The sequence below is a fragment of the Salmo salar genome, chromosome 18 (assembly GCF_965601325.2).
Source record: "Salmo salar chromosome 18, fSalSal1, whole genome shotgun sequence".
In the NCBI taxonomy this organism is placed as follows: Eukaryota; Metazoa; Chordata; class Actinopteri; order Salmoniformes; family Salmonidae; genus Salmo; species Salmo salar.
Genome location: NC_138308.1, coordinates 4,037,698 through 4,064,623, shown reverse-complemented (window position 1 = coordinate 4,064,623; position 26,926 = coordinate 4,037,698).

Here is a 26,926-nt window from a genome sequence, read left to right as displayed (position 1 = left end):
TTCGCCTGCCATATCAGTTCTGTTATAGACATTATTTGAACAGTTTTGGAAACTTTAGAGTGTTTTCTATCCAGATCTACCAATTATATGCATATCCTAGCTTCTGGGCCTGAGTAACAGGCAGTTTACTTTGGGCATGCTTTTCATCCGGAGGTGAAAATAGTGCCCCCTACCCTAGAGAGATTATTAACCAAAGTTAAATCTTGCTCACGCAGAAATCTCTCCTTGAGTCCATTATCAAGTATGCCACAGACTAGCCTGTCTTTCACTAGTGAGCCTTTCATATTTTCAAATTCATACATTTTGCTCAGTGTGTTCAGCTCAGCCAAATACTGGTCAAAACTGACTCCATGTTTCTGATCATGAGAGAAGAACTTGTATCTCTCAAACGTGACGTTCTGGCTTAGTACACAGTACTCCTCAAATTTAGCCATTAGCACAGTCAATGTCAAGTTTGCCTCGTCTTGCTGAAAGCTATTGTAAATGTCCAATGCATCCTCTCCAATAACATGCAGAAAAATGGAAGCTTTCAATTTGTCATTATCTCCCCCTGCTCCACTGGCTGATAAGTAGATATTGAATCTCTGCTTGAAACGTTTCCAATTGTCAGCTAGATTGCCTGTTAACTGCATAGGAGTAGGAGGACCAAGCCTATCCATGACGGAGAACAGGAACAGTGTCAATTTCTCTTCAGTATGTTGCTCATCAACTTGCTCGTCAACAGATTCCAATGCAGCCTTGCTCTCACAGCTGTCGTTCTTGCTGCTGCAGCTTGTTGCCCTCACTCTTGTAAGCTAGCATCTTCGATTACTCATGTCACTTGACTTGTGGTAGAATGTTACATTTTTGTGGGGGAAATTTGCAGTTACTCCTTTCTTTTCTCTGTCTCGTCATAGCGACTACCAATCTGACACCATGTTATGTTTGTTCCTTATATAATGACAAACCTAGGCGTAGGCTTAACAACTTCTAATGAACATATACTTCAGCTTGAAAACTCCTTGTTTAGCCATGCAAGGCATTCTTCAACCACCTGCGCCCCCGCATAGCCTGCTGGTTAACGTAGTCTAAATGTTATTATCACATAACAACACAAGGACTAGGATTGAATCGTACTACACCGGCTCCGACGCTGGTCAGATGTGGCAATTTACAAAGGGAAGCACAGCCGAGAGCTGCCCAGTGACACGAGCCTACCAGACGAGCTAAATAACTTCGACGCTTCGAGACAAGTAACACTGAAACATGCATCAGCATATCAACTGTTCCGGACGACTGTGTGATCACGCTCTCCGCAGCCAATGTGAGTAAGACCTTAAAACAGGTCAACATTCACAAGCTGAAGCTGGAGTCTTATACTGTATCTTATATCTCCCTCACTAACTTTAAGCATCAGCTGTCAGAGCAGCTTACCGATCATTGCACCTGTACACAGCCCATCTGTAAATAGCCCACCTAACTACCTCATCCCAATATTATTGTTTTTGCTCCTTTGCACCCCAGTATCTATACTTACACATTCATCTTCTGCATCTATCACTCCAGTGTTAATGCTAAATTGTAACTATTTTCCCACTATGGCCTATTTATTGTCTTACCTCACTAATCTTACTACATTTGCACACACTGTATATAGATTTTTCTATTGTGTTATTGACTGTACGTTTGTTTATCCCATGTGTAACTCTGTGTTGTTTGTGTCACACTGCTTTGCTTTATCTTGGCCAGGTTGAAGTTGTAAATGAGAACTTGTTCTCAACTGGCCTACCTGGTTAAATAAAGGTGAAATAAAAAATAAAAAACAAGGAGGCAGGACAAGACAGATTACCAGGACACGTACTCCGAGCATGAACTGACCAACTGGCAAGTATCTTCACATCACATTTTCAACCTCTCCCTGTCTGAGTCTGTAATACCAACATTTTTCAAGCAGACCACAATAGTCCTTGTGCCCAAGAACACTAAGGTAATGTGCATAAATTACTAACGACCCGTAGCACTCACGTCTGTAGCCATGAAATGCTTTGAAAGGGCTCACATCAACACCATTATCCCAGAAACACTAGACCCACTCAAATTTGCATAGCGCCCCAACAGATCCACTGATGATGCAATCTCTATGGCACTCCACACTGCCATTTCACACCTGGACAAAAGGAACACCTATGTGAGAATGCTATTCATTGACTACTGCTCAACATTCAACACTATAGTGCCCTCAAAGCTCATTACTAAGCTAAGGACCTTGGGACTAAACACCTCCCTCTGTAACTGGATCCTGGACTTCCTGACGCGCCGCCACCAGGTAGTAAGGGTAGGTAACAACACATCTGCCACGCTGATCCTCAACACGGCTGCGTGCTCAGTCCCCTCCTGTACTCCCTGTTCCCTCATTACTGCACGGCCAGGCACGACTCAAACACCATTAAATTTGCCGATGACACAACAGTGGTAGGCCTTATCACCGACAACAATGAAACAGCTCATAGGGAAGAGGTCAGAGACCTGACCGTGTGGTGCAAGGGCAACAACCTCTCCCTCAATGTGATCAAGACAAAGGAGATGATTGTGGACTACAGGAAAAGGAGGACCGAGCATGCCCCCATTCTCATTGACGGGGCTGTAGTGGAGCAGGTTGAGAGCTTCAAGTTCCTTGGCGTCCATATCACCAACAAATTAACCTCTCTGGGCTAGGTGGCACCAAATCGTCCCACCTACGTAACAGCCAGTTGAATCCTGTGGCGCGATTTTCAAATACCTTAGAAATGCTATTACTTCAATTTCTCAAACATATGACTATTTTACAGCTATTTAAAGACAAGACTCTCCTTAATCTAACCACACTGTCCGATTTCAAAAAGGCTTTACAACGAAAGCAAAACATTAGATTATGTCAGCAGAGTACCCAGCCAGAAATAATCAGACACCCATTTTTCAAGCTAGCATATAATGTCACATAAACCCAAACCATAGCTAAATGTAGCACTAACCTTTGATGATCTTCATCAGATGACAATCCTAGGACATTATGTTATACAATACATGCATGTTTTGTTCAATCAAGTTCATATTTATATCAAAAACCAGCTTTTTACATTAGCACGTGACGTTCAGAACTAGCATACCCCCCGCAAACTTCCGGGGAATTTACTAACAATTTACTAAATAACTCACGATAAACGTTCACAAAAAGCATAACAATTATTTTAAGAATTATAGATACAGAACTCCTCTATGCACTCGATATGTCCGATTTTAAAATAGCTTTTTGGTGAAAGCACATTTTGAAATATTCTAAGTACATAGCCCAGCCATCACGGGCTAGCTATTTAGACACCCAGCAAGTTTAGCCTTCACCAAAATCAGATTTACTATTACAAAAGTTTGATTACCTTTGATGTTCTTCGTCAGAATGCACTCCCAGGACTTCTACTTCAATAACAAATGTTGGTTTGGTCCCAAATAATCCATCGTTATATCCAAACAGCGGCGTTTTGTTCGTGCGTTCAAGAAACTATCCGAAATGGTAAATCAGGGTTACGAGCATGGCGCATTTCGTGACAAAAAAATTCTAAATATTCCATTACCGTACTTCGAAGCATGTCAACCGCTGTTTAAAATCAATTTTTATGCAATTTATCTCGTAAAAAAGCGATAATATTCCGACCGGGAATCTGCGTTTCGGTAAATAGAGGAAAAAAAAGAAAGACGGGGGCGACCAGTGCACGCTCCTAAGCCCACTGTCCCCTGATCGGCCACTTGACAAAGGCGATAATGTGTTTCAGCCTGGGGCTGGAAAGATGACATTCAGCTTTTTCCCGGGCTCTGAGACCCTATGGGAGCCGTGGGAAGTGTCACGTTACCGCAGAGATCATTTGTTTTGGAAAGAGATGTCAAAGAAAGCCAATAAATGGTCAGACAGGCCACTTCCTGTAAAGGAATCTCTCAGGTTTTTGCCTGCCATATGAGTTCTGTTATACTCACAGACACCATTCAAACAGTTTTAGAAACGTTAGGGTGTTTTCTATCCATATCTAATAAGTATATGCATATTCTAGTTACTGGGTAGGAGTAGTAACCAGATTAAATCGGGTACGTTTTTTTATCCGGCCGTGTAAATACTGCCCCCTAGCCCTAAGAGGTTAACATGGTCCAAGCACACCAAGACAGTCGTGAAGAGGGCACGACAAAACCTATTCCCCCTCAGGAGACTGAAAAGATTTGGCATGGGTCCTCAGATCCGCAAAAGCTTCTACTGCTGCACCATCGAGAGCATCCTGACTGGTTCCATCACTGCCTGGTATGGAAACTGCTCCACCTCCGACCGCAAGGCACTACAGAGGGTAGTGCGTACGGCCCAGTACATCACCGGGGCCAAGTTTCCAGCCATCCAGGACCTCTATACCAGGCGGTGTCTGAGGAAGGCCCTAAAAATATTCAAAGACTCCAGCCACCCAAGTCATTGACTGTTTTCTTTACTACTGCACGGCAAGCGGTACCGGAGCACCAAGTCTAGGTCCAAGAGGCTTCTAAACAGCTTCTACCCCCAAGCCATAAGACTCCTGAACAGCTAATCAAATGGCTACTCAGACTATCTGCATTGCCCCACGCTGCTGCTACTCTCTGTTATTATCTATGCATAGTCACTTTAATACCTCTACCTACATGTACATATTACCTCAGTTACCTCGACACTGCTGCCCCCGCCCAATGACTCTGTACCGGCACCCCCTGTATATAGCCCCACTATTGTTATTTACTGCTGCTCTTTAATTATTTGTTTTTCTTATCTCTTACTTACTTTTTAGGTATTTTCTCAACTGCATTGTCAGTTAAGGGCTTGTAAGTAAGCATTACACTAAGGTTGTATTCGACGCAATTGACAAATAAAATTTGATTTGATGTTGACACATGCAACATTAGCAACACACACACTCACATGTACATTTGGCAATGATATACAAAGTGGGGGCATTCATGGGTGAGTTCGTATTTTTTTATCTCAGCAATGCTACCACTGTTCACAATAAATTGTCAATTTAAAATGAGATGGTAATTTTCCATGAAGAACAATTTTGTGACTTGCTTCAGCTCTTTGAAAGTATTTTGCAAGTGTCACTTGCCAAATGATCATGATGAAGCGTTTTGCATCATGATGATCCATTTTGCATCATCATGATAAAGTCGCAAGTAACACTTTGCTTCTTGAACATCCAATATCTTGAAAACATTTTCGAACTGTATTAAATATGCACTATGCAGAAATCGCTCCGCCATTTCCTAATTGCTAAAATTCTAATGGTTTGACGAATTTCAGTTTGTGACAAAACAAGTACGTATAGTGTAGAGAAATTTGTACCATCTAAACAGCTGTGAAAAATATTTTCCATAACCAAAATATAGTATTTTCCTCCGTTTTAAGCTGGTGTACAAAAGTAAAAGACGGAATACAGAACAGGTCTACCGCTTCTTAGGCTTGCTTTCAATGAGAATGACAGATCTATAACTTATATTTCTATGTCAGTTTGGTCAGATTGCCCAAAAAGTTACGTATTGCTGCTTTAACCCTGGTCTAATGAAAATATTACCAAAATATAGTTTAAGTTAATTTTTTCCTTTAAGTGAAGCGGGGAAAAATAACGTAATCAAAGTTAAATATACAGTGCATTTGGACTTTTTCCAGATCTGCAGAGAAGAATGGGAGAACTCCACAAATACAGGTGTGCCAAGCTTGTAACATCATATCCAAGAAGAATGAAGGCTGTAATCGCTGCCAAAGGTGCTTCAACAAAGTACTGAGTAAAGGGTCTGAATACTTATGTATATATGTATTTCAGTTTTTATTTTGTATACATTTGAAAACATTTCTAAAAACCTGTTTTTGCTTTGTCATTATGGGGTATTGTGTGGCGATTGATGAGGGAAATAAAACTATTTAATTAATTTTAGAATAAGGCTGTAATGTAACAAAATGTGTAAAAAGTCAAGGGGTCTCAATACTTTCCGAATGCGCTGTATTAAACTATCTGGTCTGATTACTTTGATAGACTATATCAACCTTATTAGATCACATATTCATTCACAAATAACTACACTAAGACTACTACACTTTTACTCGTAAGGTATTCAAAAAGTTATATGCTATCATTTTGGGATAGAAATAGGATGGTGCATATAGTGGAAGATGTTTAGAAGTTTGTGTTGAAGAAATGTTGTCGTAGTTGAAGTTTTTAAAGTTTTAATTGAGCGAAGTAGCAAAATACAGTCAAAGTTAATGATTGAGTAAGTTAGAATTTTGTCAACAATTGTACCCACATTTCTATACGTAAACAGATTATGATCAGTGAATGCCAGAATGTAGTTATTTTGTTACATACTTCTCCCTTTTAGCTGAAATCTTATCTTTTCAAAACCATTTTAGCTGTCACGCTAGCTTTTCAGTCTGAGCAGATTCACTAATCATGGGAATTATTCGCACTATGCAGATGTTGTCTCCCTCTGAGGCACATGTTGCTAGGCAACCCCCCTGCACTTGCCTGGGCAGACGTGCTCTGTCCGTGGCTAAAGCCAGTGTCAGAAATGTGCTAAAAAACGTTTGTGCTATGAAACTAGATACATTCTGCACTTTGTCTAGTGTTAGACAAAGCAAGGAAAGTGAACTTAAATACTAATTTAGTTTTATTGGTATTTGCAGCTGTTGATAAATAATGAATATGCTAGCTTCTGATGACTTACTGCATCTAAATATATAAAAATATCTTGTCTGATTACTTTGACAGACTATAATATCAACCTTATTACTTTGGAGTGTGGGGCACTTAGATCGCATATTTCATCACAAATTACTACACTCAGGCTACCATCACAGAATATGTAAACTGTAATAATAGAGTATAGAAAACAATAAGGCATTGGTTAAGTTTTATAGGGGATAAGTGGGAAAAGGGACGCACTGGCCGGAGAAGGGTTTCTTGCTAGGATATCAAGATAGCTGGAACATTTAATAGGATTGTTAAAGCCTTTACAATTTCAAGAGAGAATAGCTAGCATTGACATTGTTTTTCAAGAATAATGTATTATTAATTATGCAATTGTTAACTTTAGTGTTGATAAGACCATAGATGTGAAACAAAAAACAGGACCTACAGGGAAACCCACTCATTGGTGGTTCCCCCCCTTTAAACCATTCCACCGGTTGTATAAAAGTGATAATGCCCTCGACCTCATCTCGAGCCTAACAACACCCGTGCCATTATATCCTCCAACCACCAGCTTCTCTGGCATTATCACTTAATTAAGTGCTCCCCATTGTTATAATTTGAAAGTTCTGAAAACCTCTGTGGCAGTTAAACAGTGGGAAGTTATCTAAATTAGTTGATGTGGATACTAAAACAGCTGTGTAATATTCATATGTGAATATGAGTGGTGGTGGAGAAACCACGCACAGGCAAGCTCCGAGTATGCCTCGACCCAAGAGACTTGAACAAGGCTATCAAACGGCCCCATTACCCTTTACCGACACTAGATGGTATCACGCACAAGCTAGCGGGAGCACACTACTTCAGTGTCATGGACTCTAGATCAGGCTACTGGGCTATCAAGCTCACAGAAGAGTCATCTAAGCTCACAACATTCAACACACCGTTTGGACGCTACAGGTTCCGTCGCCTGCCTTTTGGGATTATCCCAGCCCAAGACGAGTTTCAGCGAAAGATTGACGAAGTATATGAAGGCCTCGACGGAGTTGTGGCAATTGTGGACGACATCCTTGTTTATGGTCGAACCAAAGAGGAGCACGACCGAAACCTCCGCGCGATGCTGCAAAGGTCCCGCGAGAGAGGAGTCCGGCTCAACCCCGAGAAGAGCACAGTCAGCGCTACAGAGGTCAGCTACTTCGGACATCTTCTCACAGCGAATGGAATCAAGCCAGATCCACAGAAGATCTCAGCCATAAAAGAAATGGAGCCACCAAAGAACCGTGCAGAGCTGGAAACAGTGCTTGGCATGGTCAACTACTTAGCCAAGTTCGCACCCAGCCTCTCCAATGCTAATGCACCCCTGCGTCAACTGCTAAAGCAGTCCAGTGAGTTTCTTTGGGACAAGCAACACGACATTGCTTTCCAGAATGTGAAAGACTTGATCACGAGAGAACCAGGACCAATCCTTGCCTACTACGACCCCAACAAAGAGCTCAGACTCCAAGTGGACGCGTCGAAGTATGGACTAGGTGCAGTGCTACTGCAAGAAGGAAAGCCCATCGGCTACGCTTCCAAATCTCTCACAGACTGTGAAATCAACTACGCTCAAATCGAAAAGGAGCTCTATGCCATTCTGTTCGGATGTAAACGTTTCCATCAGTACGTATATGGACGACAAGTCATTGTGGAATCCGACCACAAGCCCCTTGAGTCAATCATGAGGAAACCACTAGCTGCAGCCCCGCCAAGGCTACAGAGAATGATCCTTCAACTACAAAAATACGACTTCACAATCACTCACCGTCCAGGCAAAGACATCCCTGTCGCAGACACACTCTCCAGGAAGTTTCTTACCTACAAGGACAGCAGCCTCAGTGAGGGCATGGACATGCAAGTGCACACTGTGTACAGCAACTTACCAGTTAGTGACACGAAACTGAAGGAGATCCAAGCAGAAACAGACAAGGACTCACAACTCAAACAGCTGAGGAAAGTCATACAGGATGGATGGCCTGAGGAGAGGAGAAAATGCCCTCAGAGCGTCTCAGAATTCTGGAACCATCGTGATGAACTATCACAGATCAACGGAATAATTTTCAAAGGAGAGAAAATCATTATTCCTACCAGTCTCAGAGAAGAGATTTTGACAAAGATCCATGCTGGACACATGGGCATGGAAAAGTGCAAACAGAGAGCATGGGACATTTTGTTTTGGCCTGGAATGTGCAAACAAATAGAGGACATTGTTGGTAGATGCACCATCTGTCTTGAAAGACGCCCCTCAAACACCAAAGAGCCAATGTTACCTCACTGTATCCCAGACCGACCCTGGCTGGTTGTGGCAACCGATCTGTTCACCTGGAACAACGAGGACTACATCGTAACAGTGGACTACTACAGCAGATACTTCGAACTCGACAAGCTTCACAGCACCACATCTGCAGCTGTGATACACAAGCTGAAAGCAGGCTTTGCCAGGCATGGCATTGTAGAGACTTTAATATCTGACAATGGGCCCTGTTACAAATCAAATGAGTTTGAATCCTTCACAAAAGCATGGGAGTTCACACATGTCACCACAAGCCCACATTACCCTCAAAGTAATGGCCTTGCTGAAAAATCTGTGCAGATTGCTAAATCACTCATGGACAAAGCAAAAGCAGACAAGAGAGACCCCTACCTCAGTCTCCTTGAATACCGCAACACTCCAGTTGACAATTTCAAATCACCAGCCCAGCTGTTGATGAGCCGCAGACTTCGCTCAACCCTTCCCAGCACCAACCAGCAGCTGCAACCTGAGGTTGTCAGCTACAAGGAAATGCATGAAAAACGTGCACAGAGACAACAACAACAAAAGCGATACTACGACAGGTCAGCTAGACCACTGCCACCACTGATCGACGGAGAGTCAGTTAGAATCCAGGAGCATGGCCTCTGGAAACCAACAGTCGTCATCCAGCCAGCTGACACTGAACGTTCATATCACGTCCGCACAGCAGAAGGAGCAGTGTACCGCCGCAATCGTCGTCACTTACTGAACACAAAAGAACAACACACTGATGAGATGAACTGTTCCCCTGAAAGAGAACGTGATGGACTAAACACACACACAGCACAACATACACCACACTTACCTGCAACACCACAAGAGCTGTTGACTGACACAGAAGCATGCTCAACATCATATCGCACAAGGTCAGGAAGAGAGGTCAAGCCCAGAGCTGTCCTCGACCTGTGAAATGTCAAAGGGTGTAGGCGGATCGCTGCCCTAAAAGCGTTCCAGACTGTAAACTTGTTATTGAAAGTTCACTTGACATGTTTTGGTATTGTATTTGTTTGAAATGTTAAGATGTCATTTCTACAGTGAAAGCTGAGTTGCTGAGAATCCCTTGTTTGAAAAGTTGGATCATTGTTTCAGAGTCTATGTTGATTCAGTTGGTGTATTATGCAATATAAATGGTTACTTACCTTGAGTTCAAACTACATGTATCCAAAAGAAAAGCTTAGAATATGTAAAACATTTGTATTTTGTTTAAAAGAAGGGGGATGTAATATTCATATGTGAATACATACTGAATTATAATTGGATGCATTTTACCGCCGTATCATACTGTGCGGTGATTGGTTAAGACCACCCAGACGGTTAGGTCATGGGCAGTTGATCGTGGTTGGAGATAGGCTAACATGTAGTTGTAGCTAGTTAATAAAGAGTTATGTTAAGAAACATCCTGTAGTTCTGCGTTTTATTATTTTGTACAAAGTGTACAAAACAAGACAAGCTGTACCTCTTGATTAGTAGTAGATCATTCTGTTCTGATTCCAGATTTAAATAGCAGAGACGTTTTTGTCGAAAGTGCTGGGTAATTGGACAAAATTTCAGTATTTTCTAATAAATTGAAGAGGAAAAAAAACGTACAGTTGAAGTCGGGAGTTTATATACACTTAGGTTGGAGTCATTAACCTGTTGGGTCTAGGGGGCAGCATTTGCACGTCTGGATAAAAAAAATGTACCCGATTTAATCTGGTTACTAATCCTACCCATTAACTAGAATATGCATATACTTATTATATATGGATAGAAAACACTCTAAAGTTTCCAAAACTGTTTGAATGGTGTCTGTGAGTATAACAGAACTCATTTGGCAGGCAAAACCCTGAGACATTTTCTGACAGGAAGTGGATACCTGATGTGTTGTATTGACTTTAAACCTATCCCATTGAAAAACACAGGGGTTTAGGAATATTTTGGCACTTCCTATTGCTTCCACTAGATGTCACCAGCCTTTACAAAGTGTTTTGAGTCTTCTGGAGGGAGATCTGACCGAACAAGAGCCATGGAACGGTGATGTCCCATTAGACACCTGGCGCGCTAGTTCATGTTGGGTACCCTCGTTCCAATACGTTATAAAAGAGTATGCATTCGTCCACCTTGAATATTATTCATGTTCTGGTTAAAAAAGGCCCTAATGATTTATGCTATACAACGTTTGACATGTTTGAACGAACGGAAATATATTTTTTCCCCTCGTTCATGACGAGAAGTCCGGCTGGCTTACATCATGTGCTAACGAGACGGAGATTTTTGGACATAAATGATGAGCTTTTTTGAACAAAACTACATTCGTTATGGACCTGTGATACCTGGAAGTGACATCTGATGAAGAGAATCAAAGGTAATGGATTATTTACATAGTATTTTCGATTTTAGATCTCCCCAACATGACGTCTAGTCTGTATCGCAACGCGTATTTTTCTGGGCGCAGTGCTCAGATTATTGCAAAGTGTGATTTCCCAGTAAGGTTATTTTTAAATCTGGCAAGTTGATTGCGTTCAAGAGATGTAAATCTATAATTCTTTAAATGACAATATAATATTTTACCAATGTTTTCTAATTTTAATTATTTAATTTCTGACGCTGACTTGACTGCCGGTTATTGGAGGGAAACGATTTCCTCAACATCAATGCCATAGTAAAACGCTGTTTTTGTATATAAATATGAACTTGATAGAACTAAAAATGCATGCATTGTCTAACATAATGTCCTAGGAGTGTCATCTGATGGAGATTGTAAAAGGTTAGTGCATCATTTTAGCTGGTTTTATGGTTTTGGTGACCCTGTCTTTGACTTGACAAAACATTACACACAACTCTTGTAAATGTACTGTCCTAACATACTCTAAATTTATGCTTTCGCCGTAAAACCTTTTTGAAATCGTAAAACGTGGTTAGATTAAGGAGATGTTTATCTTTCAAATGGTGTAACATAGTTGTATTTTTGAAAAATTTGAATTTTGACATTTATTTGGATTCAAATTTGCCGCTCTTGAAATGCACCTGCTGTTGATGGAGTGCACCACGGGTGGCACGCTAGCGTCCCACCTAGCCCCAAGAGGTTAAATCTCGTTTTTCAACCACTCCACAAATTTCTTGTTAACAAACTATACTTTTGGCAATTCGGTTAGGACATCTACTTTGTGCATGATGTAATTTTTCCAACAATTGTTTACAGACAGACACTTTCACTTATAATTCACTATCACAATTCCAGTGGGTCAGAAGTTTACATACACTAAGTTGACTGTGCCTTTAAAAAGCTTGGAAAATTCCAGAAAATTATGTCATGGCTTTAGAAGCTTCTGATAGGCTAATTGACATCATTTGAGTCAATTGGAGGTGTACCTGTGGATGTATTTCAAGGTCTACCTTGAAAAAATAAAAATAAATCAGCCAAGACCTCAGAAAAATATTGTAGACCTCCACAAGTCTGGTTCATCCTTGGAAGCAATTTCGAAATGCCTGAAGGTACCACTTTCATCTGTACAAACAATAGTACGCAAGCATAAACACCATGGGACCATGCAGCAGTTATACCGCTCAGGAAGGAGACGCATTCTGTCTTCTACTTTAGTGCAAAAAGTGCAAATCAATCCCAGAACAACAGCAAAGGACCTTGTGAAGATGCTGGAGGGAACAGCTACAAAAGTATCTATATCCACAGTAAAACGAGTCCTATATCAACATAACCTGAAAGGCTGCTCAGCAAGGAAGAAGCCACTGCTCCAAAACCGCCATAAGATAGCCAGACTACGGTTTGCAACTGCACATGGGGACAAAGATCATACTTTCTGGAGAAATGTCCTCAGGTCTGATGAAGCAAAAATAGAACTGTTCGGCCATTTTGACCATCGTTATGTTGGGAGGAAAAAGGGAGAGGCTTGCAAGCCAAAGAACACCATCCCAAATGTGAAGCACGTGGCAGCATCATGTTATGGGGGTGCTTTGCTGCAGGAGGGACTGGTGCACTTCACAAAATAGATGGCATCATGAGGAATGAAAATTATCTGGATATATTGAAGCAACATCTCAAGACATCAGTCAGGAAGTCAAAGCTTGGTCGCAAATGGGTCTTCCAAATGGACAATGACCCCAAGCGTACTTCCAAAGTTGTGGCAAAATGGCTTAAGGACAACAAAGTCAAGGTATTGGAGTGACCATCACAAAGCCCTGACCTCAATCCTATAGAAAATGTGTGGGCAGGCCTGAAAAAGCATATGCGAGCAAGGAGGCCTACAAACCTGATTCAGTTACACCAGCTCTGTCAGGAGGAATGGGCCAAAATTCACCCAACTTATTGTGGGAAGCTTGTGGAAGGCTACCTGAAACATTTGACCCAAGTTAAACAATTTAAGGCAATGCTACCAAATACTAAGTGAGCGTATGTAAACTTCTGACCCACTGGGAATGTGATGAAAGAAACAAAAGCTGAAATAAATCATTCTCTCCACTATTTTTCTGACATTTCACATTCTTAAAATAAAGTGGTGATTCTAACTGACATAAGACAGGGAATTTTTACTTGGATTAAATGTCAGGAATTGTGAAAAACTGAGTTTAAATGTATTTGGTGTATGTAAACTTCTTGACTTCAACTGTACCTCTTGACTTCAACGACTTCACCTAAAACAGCTGTATCGTTAGAATGGTAGAATATATTTTTGATCTGATTTCAGAGAAGTAGAGGAAGATTTCATATTTGCACAAACGTCTTGTCTAACTTGTTGGGAAAGTGTTTAAAGTAGCTGATTTCAGGCTCCCGAGTGGCGCAGTGGTCTAAGACACTGCATCTCAATGCTTGAGGCGTCACTACAGACCCAGGTTCGATCCCAGGCTGTGTCGCAGCCGGCCGTGACCGGGAGACCCATGAGGCGGAGCATAATTGGCCCAGCTTCGTCTGGGTTAGGGAAAAGTTTTGTCCCGTCACGCTGTAGCAACACCTTGTGGGGGGCCGGGCGCCTGCAAGCTGAAAATAAAAAGTGGATGGAGGACAAAAAGAGGTGTCAACTTTTTAAGAGGAGTAGCATGCTAAAGAATAACTATAATAAATAGTCAGATAAGTGTTACAAGCCACACTAATAACAACCTATGAAAGCCATGCTACTGAGTCCCGCTTGTCCGTGCATGTGCATGCCTATGCATTAATGGGTGTGTGTGTGAGTACCATGTTGGATTACCATTCATCGGCCCATGACGCTGAGAGCTGAACCAGGCCAGGAGGAAAGCAAACAGTGTCTGGGAGATGGAGGGACCAGACCCCTCACAAAGAAACGCAAACTATTCTGCCTGAAGAGAACACTCAGTGAGTGTAAAAAACATTAGAAACTGCTCTTTCCATGACATAGACTGACCAGGTGAATCCAGGTAAAAGCTATGATCCCTTCTTGATGAAACCTTTTAAATCCACTATAATCAGCGAAGATGAAAGGGAGTTGACAGGATTTTTAAGCCTGGATAAAATTAAGACATGGATTGTATATGTGTGCCATTCAGACGGGGATTGGGAAAGACAAAAGATTTACATGCCTTTGAACGGGGTATGGTAGTAGGTGCCAGGTGCATCGGTTTGATTGTGTCAAGAACTGCAACGCTGCTGGGTTTTTCATGCTCAACAGTTTCCTGTATTTATCAAGAATGGTCCACCATCCAAAGTATTCAGCCAATTTGACAACTGTAGGAAGCATTGGAGTCCTTGTGGAATGTGGAATGCTTTCAAAACCTTGTAGAGTCCATGTCCCAAGGAATTGAAGCTCTTCTGAGGGCAAAAGGGGTGCAACGAAATATTAGGAAGGTGCTCCTAATGTTTTGTACACTCAGTAAACATTAGACAGGCCTTTCACTTTGTCATGACATTGCCCTCTCTCTGGGTACAGAGAACACAGTTGAACCGCCTCCCTCTGCACCAGGCCTTTTCTATGCACCATCCCCCAACCTCTATACTTCTGACACTGCTGTGGTGAGAGGGGTCGTAAAATTCTAAAGGAGAATGTCCTGCCGCATGGCCCAGTTTTGAGACAGAGAGGGGTTTCATAGAGAGACAAAGGAATTCTTCCAACTGATAGAATTGGAGAACCGAACGACATTCATGTTCTGGAGAAGGTATAAAAGATCGGTGAAGAATCCAGCTACGAACTGGTACGCTTGGTACAATTTTGTGATACTCATTGGAGACAATAGTGCCATATTACCATACTAAGGTATATATAATAGCCTCAGCTATGGGACTTGTATCTAAATGGTTGTATACAATGATTTAATAAGATTAAAGCTATTTGGAATATGTTGAGAGGCTATGTACTGATGTTAATGTGATATAATTGTATTTCTGTTCAAAGCTTAACTCAGTCATCGGCACGCCCCCAGACAGGACAAGGCGTCACGTGACACTTTTTCTACGTTCAGTATATAAGCCCACCCAGGGTTACTTTCTTTAGACCAGCTTACCTCAGAAGAGAGAGCCAAGGTTTGACCATGTATTCCTCTACTGAAGCTTAACCATACCACGTGGTTAAACTTTTAGACTATCGATACCGACAGAATAATAACAAGTCTTTGATATTAATTAATAGTCTGCAGCTAGAAATTTGCTATCATCGAACCCGAAGACCGACGAAACATCCATTCTATAACGACATTAATGAATGTCACTTTGAAAGATCCAGTCTAACCAAGAGAGAGAGAGGGAACTCTCCAACAGGACAAAAACTCTCCAACAAGGATCACGACGACACACTGAGCGTAAATATATATTGATTGCAATTGTTCCTGAATGAGTGAGCGTTCATGTGCAAAGGGATTAGCATATCAATTGTTAATATTTATCAACTCTGTTGTGCCTCCTCAGCTGCCCTTTTATGACCCTTTGTTTAAAAAGCCGCCATGCCGGTTTAGCCCACTAGGGCACATTACTCTACCAATTCTTTGTGACGATAACTGCTGTTTTGTATACTTTCTGTGAATTACTTTGTTTAGTAAATAAATGATTTTAAGACAGTTGATGTATGGATGATTTAGTAAAGACTGGGTTCGTGCAGCTACAACAATTTACGACGTTTGGAATGAGACTGACGCGAGGTAGAAGATAATCGGTCAGATACTATAATATAATATACACTGCTCAAAAAAATAAAGGGAACACTTAAACAACACAATGTAACTCCAAGTCAATCACACTTCTGTGAAATCAAACTGTCCACTTAGGAAGCAACACTGATTGACAATAAATTTTACATGCTATTGTGCAAATGGAATAGACAACAGATCGAAATTATAGGCAATTAGCAAGACACCCCCAATAAAGGAGTGGTTCTGCAGGTGGGGACCACAGACCACTTCTCAGTTCCTATGCTTCCTGGCTGATGTTTTGGTCACTTTTGAATGCTGGCGGTGCTTTCACTCTAGTGGTAGCATGAGACGGAGTCTAAAACCCACACATGTGGCTCAGGTAATGCAGCTCATCCAGGATGGCACATCAATGCGAGCTGTGGCAAGAAGGTTTGCTGTGTCTGTCAGCGTAGTGTCCAGAGCATGGAGGCGCTACCAGGAGACAGGCCAGTACATCAGGAGACGTGGAGGAGGCCGTAGGAGGGCAACAACCCAGCAGCAGGACCGCTACCTCCGCCTTTGTGCAAGGAGGAGCAGGAGGAGCACTGCCAGAGCCCTGCAAAATGACCTCCAGCAGGCCACAAATGTGCATGTGTCTGCTCAAACGGTCAGAAACAGACTCCATGAGGGTGGTATGAGGGCCCGACGCCCACAGGTGGGGGTTGTGCTTACAGCCCAACACCGTGCAGGACGTTTGGCATTTGCCAGAGAACACCACGATTGGCAAATTCGCCACTGTCGCCCTGTGCTCTTCACAGATGAAAGCAGGTTCACACTGAGCACATGTGACAGACATGACAGTCTGGAGACGCCGTGGAGAACGTTCTGTTGCCTGCTACATCCTCCAGCATGATCGGTTTGGCGGTGGGTCAGTCATAGTGTGGGGTGGCATTTCTTTGGGGGGCCGCACAGCCCTCCATGTGCTCGCCAGAGGTAGCCTGACTGCCATTAGGTACCGAGATGAGATCCTCAGACCCCTTGTGAGACCATATGCTGGTGCGGTTGGCCCTGGGTTCCTCCTAATGCAAGACAATGCTAGACCTCATGTGGCTGGAGTGTGTCAGCAGTTCCTGCAAGAGGAAGGCATTGATGCTATGGACTGGCCCGCCCGTTCCCCAGACCTGAATCCAATGGAGCACATCTAGGACATCATGTCTCGCTCCATCCACCAACGCCACGTTGCACCACAGACTGTCCAGGAGTTGGCGGATGCTTTAGTCCAGGTCTGGGAGGAGATCCCTCAGGAGACCATCCGCCACCTCATCGGGAGCATGCCCAGGCGATGTAGGGAGGTCATACAGGCACGTGGAGGCCACACACACTACTGAGCCTCATTTTGACTTGTTTTAAAGACATTACATCAAAGTTGGATCAGCCTGTAGTGTGGTTTTCCACTTTAATTTTGAGTGTGACTCCAAATCTAGACCTCCATGGGTTGATAAATTGGATTTCCATTGATTATTTTTGTGTGATTTTGTTGTCAGTACATTCAACTATGTAAAGAAAAAAGTATTTAATAAGATTATTTCATTCATTCAGATCTAGGATGTGTTATTTTAGTGTTCCCTTTATTTTTTCGAGCAGTATATAATGTTGTAATATAGGAAAGTTATATTAGGAAAATTATAGCGTTGTAATCTGAATATTTTCCTTGGTGCCCCGATCTCCTAGTTAATTACAGTTAAACGATTAGTCAGTTTAATCACGTAATAATAATAACAGAGAGTTATTTTGATAAACAAGTCTTCAGTTAATTGTGCCCAAAGACACGACAACTTTTTAGAATAATAATATCTCTACAAACAGAGAACTTTGCGGCAAATTCTGCTGTAGAGACTGGTAGAGGACAACATGCATCTCTACTACTCTCTTTCTTCTCCTCTCTTTCTTCTTCTTTGGGGTTGAAGCGCCAGGTCTGATGCCTACAACTGACGAATCCAAAGAAAGAACACCAAAAAATCATGACTTTTAAATAAATATATCATTTCTGATTTAGACTTTGCTTTTATTTATTTTTCCTCAGCCTTGGTTTTGGTGTGGCCTGGCTTGATAATATCATATATTTATCCATTCCTCGGAGCTGATGACTCACTCGCTTACTGGTGTGGGTTTCAAATACACACACCACGCTGATGTGTGGAGCTGGAGTGAACACAACACTTTTTTTGTTGCTCTGTACAAAAACTCATTAATCTAACCATGTCAGCAGTGCTCTGACACAATGGGGATTTCAAAGTGATAGAAAGCATTAGTCACCACCAGTCTCCACCACCACCAGTCTCCCCCCTGATAAGGAAGAAGGGCGGCAGGCCTTTCTAGCAGTGAGTCCATGGGATGTGGTCATGACCAAGGCTCCAGTGGGTCTTTGTCTGAGCATGGCTGTGTCTCTCTCTCTCTGTGTGTGTGTGTGTGTGTGTGTGCCCATCCACATGAAAAAATATTACAGTTTATTATAGAATACTACAGTACTTACTATAGAATTCTGTAGTAAACTGTAGTATAATACTATACTACACACTGTATCCCTCAATCATGTGTAGTAGTTACTATAGAATGTTGTAGTATACTGTACTATTCTGCAATAATTTTTTTGTATTATAGTAAATACTACAGTATTTAGGTTACTACAGTACTACAGTTACTACAGTACCCTACCCATTCCCCTCCCCCATTTCCCAATTTGTGCCACCCATAAGTGAGAAACCTATATGCCAAGTATAGATCATATATTGTGTTCCCTACAGGTTATAGAAAGAGCAGATCCTCTGAACTATCTGTTCAGACCCCAGTTCTACCTACCTACAGGTTTGGAATATGTGTTTTTTCTCCAGTAGATTTCCTCAAGAAGATAGCCTACAGTTCTATGTAAAAGATACGTAAAAGATAATAAAACAAAAACACTATACTAAGTACTACAGCATACAACAGTCTGCAGAACACTACAGTAAATACTACATTATAAACTGAGTGACTAGAGCCCTGAATGCTGATTGGCTGATAGCTGTGGTATATCAGACCGTATACCACGGGTATGACAAAGCATTTATTTTCACTGCTCTAATTATGTTGGTAACTGGTTTGTTGTATATGGCCAATATACGGCTAAGAGCTATATCCAGAACAGCCCTTAGCCGTGGTATATTGGCCATATACCACACCCCCTCCGTCCTTATTGCTTAAGTATACTATTCCAAAAATACTACAGTATACTACAATACAGTATACTACAATAGGCAACAACACTACATGAATTACTATAGTATATACTACAGTTTCATTTAACTACAGTAATTATACTATAGCTAACTGTAAATACTACATATACTACAGTGAAGTCCGGAAAAACACTAAAGTGAATACTATACTATTTACCATAGTATTTTTTCATGTGGGTATTCATGCATGCATCTTTGTGTGTATATGTGTTTGTGTTTTTCCTTAATTGTCACGAATCACACCAAAGGTGGCTCCCCTGCCTGTTCGAGCGGCGCTCGGCGGTCGTCGTCGCCGGCCTACTAGCCACCGCTGATCCCTTTTTCCTTTTCAGTTTGTATGGTCTTATTGGTTGCACCTGTTCCCTATTGGGTTTCTTGATTTGTGTTTATTTAAGCCTGTTTAGCCCGCCCAGGTTTGTGCGGGATTATTTTTGCTGTCGTGTATTTTGGATGTGCTGGCTGACGCCTTATTTTCTCTCTCCGGACTGTTTGCCCGTTGTTTTGGGTTGATCGTTTGTTTTACGCGCCCGTCTGTTTTGGTGTGACCGGTTTGTGCCAGAAGAAATAAAGGACGTTGTACTTTACCTCTGCTCTCTGCGCCTGACTCCAACCACCACTCCTAGTCTCCCGTGACACTAATATCATCTTTATCTCGCACACAGACTGACTGAGCCTTATACCAGGGTATATGGAGACCATTGCACTGCCCCTTTCATGTCCTATTTACTTCATATTTGATTAATAGGCTGTGTATTTAAAAAGTCTACAGATCAGTATGATTTTATTATTTTCAAGAAATTGAGAAATGAGATGAGCAAATGATTAATGAGACAAAGTGGTTATACTTTTGACAAAATTGAAGAACACAGGAGCAATTGTCATGTCCTGACCAGTTAAGGGTTATGTGTTGTTGTAGTTTGGTCAGGATGTGGCAGAGGGTATTTGTTTTATATGGTTCGGGGTGGTGGTGTAGGTAGTAGGTTGTTTTATTTATGTATTCCGGGGGCTTTGGGCACTGCTCTGTGTTTATGTATTTCTAGGTTTAGTTAGTTAGTTGTGGGTATAGGTTCTAGGTTTGTTTTCTATGTAGAGTTAATTGGGATTGGACTCCCAATTGAAGGCAGGTGTGTTGAGTTGCCTTTGATTGGGAGTCCTATATTAGTAGGGTGTGTTTGTGGGTAATTGTTTGTGAGCACCGCTTGTTTAGCCTGCCACACTGTTTGGTCGTGATTATCATTTATTGTTTGTTTTTTCTGTGGATGCTTTACGTATTTCATTAAAAGAATGAGTATCCACATTCCCGCTGCATTTTGGTCTTCTCTCCACTACGACAATTGTGAAAGAATTACCCACCAAACCAAGACCAAGCAGCGGAGAGAGGAGCGGCACGCTAAGTATATGGACTATGGGGAGAGATGGACTTGGGAGGAGATATGGACGGGGCTGGACCTTGGCATCAGGCTGGGGAATACCGTCGCCCACGGGAGGAGATCGAGGAAGCGAAGGCTGAGAGGCAGCGTTTTGAAGCCATGAATGCACTGGCGAGGAAGCCGGAGAGGCACCCCCAAGATTTTTTTAGGGGGGGGGCACATGGGTAGTTTGGCTAGGTCTAGGAAGAGCCATAAGCCAGCTACCCGTGAGTATGTGGAGATGCGTAGGGAGGTGAGAGCGGCGTGTTTCGCTGAGGTGCGCACTCTCTCGCCTACACGCACGCACAGCCCAGTCCGCCCTGCACCAGCACCCCGCTCGTGCAGGGCTACTAGTTCCATCCAGCCAGGACGGGTTGTGCAGGCGGTGCGATCACGGCCACCTGCGCGCCTCCATGGTCCAGTCTTTCCGGTTCCTGCCTCACGTGCTTTCCCGGAAGTGAGTACCTCCAGTCTGGCACGACCAATACCAGCAACCCGGACCAAGCTTCCCAGTAGTCAGCCTAGTCCTGTTCAGCCTGTTCCCGCTCCCCGCACTAGCCCGAAGATGCGTGTGCCCAGACTGGCACATCCAATACCAGCCCCACGGATCAGGCATCTAGTGCGTCAGCCCAGCCTCGCCAGTCAGGAGCTGCCAGAGTGGCCCGACTGCCCGGGTCTGCCAGAGTGGCCCGACTGCCCGGGTCTGCCAGAGTGGCCCGACTGCCCTCCGGCCCAGCCCGAGTGGCCCGACTGCCCTCCGGCCCAGCCCGAGTGGCCCGACTGCCCTCTGGCACAGCCCGAGTGGCCCGCCTGCCCTCCGGCCCAGCCCGAGTGGCCTGTTACATAGGAGGTGCATCCGGGGTCTGCACCTTTAGGGGGGTACTGTCACGTCCTGACCAGTTAAGGGTTATGCGTTGTTGTAGTTTGGTCAGGATGTGGCAGAGGGTATTTGTTTTATATGGTTCGGGGTGGTGGTGTAGGTAGTAGGTTGTTTTATTTATGTATTCCGGGGGTTTTGGGCACTGCTCTGTGTTTATGTATTTCTAGGTTTAGTTAGTTAGTTGTGGGTATAGGTTCTAGGTTTGTTTTCTATGTAGAGTTAATTGGGATTGGACTCCCAATTGAAGGCAGGTGTGTTGAGTTGCCTTTGATTGGGAGTCCTATATTAGTAGGGTGTGTTTGTGGGTAATTGTTTGTGAGCACCGCTTGTTTAGCCTGCCACACTGTTTGGTCGTGAGTATCTTTTATTGTTTGTTTTTTCTGTGGATGCTTTACCTATTTCATTAAAAGAATGAGTATCCACATTCCCGCTGCATTTTGGTCTTCTCTCCACTACGACAATTTTGACAGCAATCCAAATAAAATGTGACACTCTCTGAAAGAGCTGGGCTACAGCAAATGGCTCAAAACCAAAGCAAGTAATGTCAGTCGGAGGAAAAATGTAGAGATTTTATTGATGATAAGGGCATTTGTTTTGTCAGAGTGGTTAGAGGGACAATAAAGCCCTTAGTACCAGGACATTAGGACCTGATGGTTGTTAGCGAGTTGGGTACTACCAACGCATGTTCAGAGAGCATAAGAGGAGATTATCGTGACTCAACGGTCACGTGGAATTTTACTGCGGTCATGACTCATGACTGCAGTAACACGGTCACTGCAACAACCCTGGGTGTTCCTAATGTTTTGTACACTCCGTGTTTATCAATGACATGAAATCAGCTTTTTCCCGTCAACTTTTTCTATTTGCAGACGTTTCAGCTCTTTTGGTATCTCACTAAGACAAGAGTATGGCTGAGAGCTAACTTAGTGCACAACTACCAAGTATCAGTAACTGGTTGTTAGACAACAAGCCATCTCTTAATTTGGGGAAAACAGAGTACATATTATTTGCCTCTAAGATTAAGCTAGGTAGATCACCAGGCTTTAAAGTCACAGTTGGTGACACAGCAGTTACAGTCAAGAACTGTGTTGAATACTTAGGCTGTGTACTAGACAGGTTTCTGACAGGGGAGAGCATGGGGCAGAAAGTAAATGCCAATGTCAACCAGAAAGTAATGTTTCTGTCCAGAAAAGCCACATTTCTAGATAAAGGGACCTTGAAAACACTTGCAGCAGCGTTAGTGCAGCCTCACTTTGACTAAGCATGCACTACCTGGTACAGTAAATAATCAAGAACTAGCGACAGACAGCTCAGAATAAAATGTCAAGGGCCACTGAATCTTAGCCTTTTGGTTCATATTGGGCCTTCTCAGCTCAGTGAACTAGAGTGGTTATCAGTTGATAAAAGGGTCATTCAGCTGAAGTTGGAATTGGCCCATAATATCGGGTATGGTACAGTCCCCCAGTATTTAAAGAACTATCTTACTAATGTTAGGGACTCTCATTCCTATGCCACGTGAGGCAGTGCCACAGATTTTGTGCCTTGTCGATTCAAGAGCGGTACTGGCCAGAACACATTTTTATTTGCGGTAGTGGTAGAGTGGAACAAACTCCCGGCTGAGATGAAAACAGTTTATACCAGTTGTAGGTTCAAACATTCCTGCACGGTTTGGTTAATGATGAGATCGCCTCCTAGCCAAGTGTAAAGGCCTGGAGTGATTTGTTACATGTGTATATTTGCTTTTTTTGTATACAGTGGCAAGAAAAAGTATGTGAACCCTTTCGAAATACCTGGATTTCAGCATAAATTGATCATAAAATTTGATCTGATCTTCATCTAGGTCACAACAATAGACAAACACAGTCTGCTTAAACTAATAACACACAAACAATTCTATGTTTTCATTCACATTCACAGTGCAGGGTGGAAAACGTATGTGAAGCGTTGGATTTAATAACTGGTTGACCTGCCTTTGACAGCAATAACCTCAACCAAACGTTTTCTGTAGTTGCGGATCAGACCTGCACAACGGTCAGGAGGAATTTCGGACCATTTCTCTTCACAAAACTATTTCAGTTCAGCAATATTCTGGGATGTCTGGTGAACTTCTCTCTTGAGGTGATGACACAGCATCTCAATCAGGTTGAGGTCAGGAATCCAGAAGGCGTATTTTCTTCTGTTGAAGCCATTCTGTTGTTGATTTACTTCTGTGTTTTGGGTCGTTGTCCTGTTGCATCACCCAACTTCTGTTGAGCTTCAATTGGCAGACAGATAGCCTAACATTCTCCTGCAAAATGTCCAGGCCCTGAGGCAGCAAAGCAGCCCCAAACCATGATGCTCCCTCCACCAATGTTTTTTTTGGTCAGCAGTGGCTTCTTCCGTGGTGTCCACCCATGAACACCATTCTTGTTTAGTGTTTATCGTATCGTAGACTCGTCAACAGAGATGTTAGCATGTTCCAGAGATTTCTGTAAGTCTTTAGTTGACACTCGAGGATTCTTCTTAAACTCATTGAACATTCTGCGCTGTGCTCTTGCAGTCATCTTTGCAGGATGGCCACTCCTAGGGAGAGTAGCAACAGTGCTGAACTTTATAGACAATTTGAATTATCGTGGACTGATCAAGGCTTTTAGAGATACATTTGTAACCATTTCCAGCTTTATGCAAGTCAACAATTCTTAGGTCTTATGAGATCTCTTTTGCTTGAGGCATGGTTCACATCAGGCAATGCTTCTTGTGAATAGCGAACTCAGGGCAAGGCAGCTCTAACCAACATCTCCAATCTTGTCTCATTGATTGGACTCCAGGTTAGCTGACTCCTGACTCCAATTAGCTTTTGGAGAAGTCATTAGCCTAGGGGTTCACATACTTTTTCCAACCTAGACTGTGAATGTTTAAATTATGTATTCAATATAGACAAGAAAAATACAATAATGTGTGTGTTATTAGTTTAAGCACACTATGTTTTTCTATTGTTGTGACCAATTTATGTTGAAATCCATGTAATTCCAAATGTTTCACATACTTGTTCTGTATATCTAAATACGTGGACATTGTGTATGATTGAATATATGGCACAGAGTGCCCATGTCACTTTATTTCACCTTTCAGCCACTTTCCTACCAATAGAGGACCACAATGGAAACAAGTCTGACTTTGTATGTATGTAAACCTCTGCAATTTTGGTAAATGTATTGGTTGCCTGGTGTGGCTTCTTTATGTATTTTAAATTGTCACCCCCCAAAAAATTAATGAAGACTGAATTGCGCATCGCAAATATTAATCCAAGACCATTTTTTCCATATCTGGTTTGCACACCCCTAGATATAATGTACTAGTAGATATAAGTTGAAACGTCTTTCCCGGCTACCGATGACATTCAATTCTGTGAGCTGCTCTATGCCACAACCAGTTGAGAGCTGTGCACTCTTGCAGCCTGATATTCTGCTGAAACAAGCTATGTGTGCAGCGTGTATGTAAATAAAAACTCAGCAAAAAAAGAATGTCCTCTCACTGTCAACTGCATTTATTTTAGGCAAACTTAACATGTGTAAATATTTGTATGAACATAAGATTCAACAACTGAGACATAAACTGAACAAGTTCCACAGACATGTGACTAACAGAAATGGAATAATGTGTCCTTGAACAACAACATTTCTGGGGGGAATGGCCATAGCCCTCACCCTCCGATCCAACAGTTCCCAGACATGCTCAATGGGATTGAGATCCGGACTCCACGCTGGCCATGGCAGAACACTGACATTTCTGTCTTGCAGGAAATCACGCACAGAACGAGCAGTATGGCTGGTGGCATTGTCATGCTGGAAGGTCATGTCAGGATGAGCCTGTAGGAAGGGTACCACATGAGGGAGGAGGATGTCTTCCCTGTAATGCACAGCGTTGAGATTGCCTGCAATGATAACAAGCTCAGTCCGATGATGCTGTGACACACAGCCCCAGACCATGACAGACCCTCCACCTCCAAATCGATCCCGCTCCAGAGTACAGGCCTCGGTGTAACGCTAATTCCATCGACGATAAACGCGAATACGACCATCACCCCTGGTGAGACAAAACCGCCACTCATCAGTGAAGAGCACCTTTTGCCAGTGCTCTCTGGTCCAGCGATGGTGGGTTTGTGCCCATAGGTGACGTTGTTGCCGGTGATGTCTGGTGATGACCTGCCTTACAACAGGCCTACAAGCCCTCAGTCCAGCCTCTCTCAGCCTATTGTGGACAGTCCGAGCACTGATGGAGGGATTGTGCATTCCTGGTGTTACTCGGGCAGTTGTTGTTGCCATCCTCTTCCTGTCTCGTAGGTGTGATGTTTGGATGTACCGATCCTGTGCAGGTGTTGTTACACGTGGTCTGCCACTGCGAGGACGATCCGCTGTCCTTCCTGTCTCCCTGTAGCGCTGTCTTAGGCGTCTCACAGTACGGACATTGCAATTTATTGCCCTGGCCACATCTGCAGTCCTCATGCCTCCTTGCAGCATACCTAAGGCACGTTCATGCAGATGAGCAGGGACCCTGGACATCTTTCTTCTGGTGTTTTTCAGAGTCAGTAGAAAGACCTCTTTAGTGTCCTAAGTTTTCATAACTGTGACCTTAATTGCCTACCGTCTGTAAGCTGTTAGTGTCCTAATGACCGTTCCACAGGTGCATGTTCATGGTTCATTAAACAAGCATGGGAAACAGTGTTTAAACCCTTTCCAATGAAGATCTGTGAAGTTATTTGGATTTTTATGAATTATCTTTGAAAGGCAGGGTCCTAAAAAAGGGACGTTTCTTTTGTTGCTGAGTTTATTTAATGTGCTCTGTGATTGTGTAGGCTATTTTGTGCATGATTTCTCTATTGTACTACATAATTGATACAGCGTATTTCTACTTTGATACACATCAGTGAGGATTAAGAAGTGAGAATATGCAATGTCACTGAAAAAAGTGTGTATAAGGCACCTGCATATAGCCCCCACTACACCACTGATGGACAGACCTCAGTCTTTTCATAATCTCACGTCTCTGTGCACACACACAAACACGCACATACTTACTCAACCATACACGTGATAAACACTCACATGCACACATACACATACACACACTCACTATGTACACAGTTGTCAAAAGTCTATCTCTTGCGCAATGGAGGTTTTAGTAATATAAAAACAGAATGGGAAAGTTCCTCCTCATAGGTCCAAGCCTCTATAAGGCTAGGATTAGAGCCACATCATCAAACAAAGTGTGACATCAATTACCTCCTAAAGCAGACGGATCCCTTC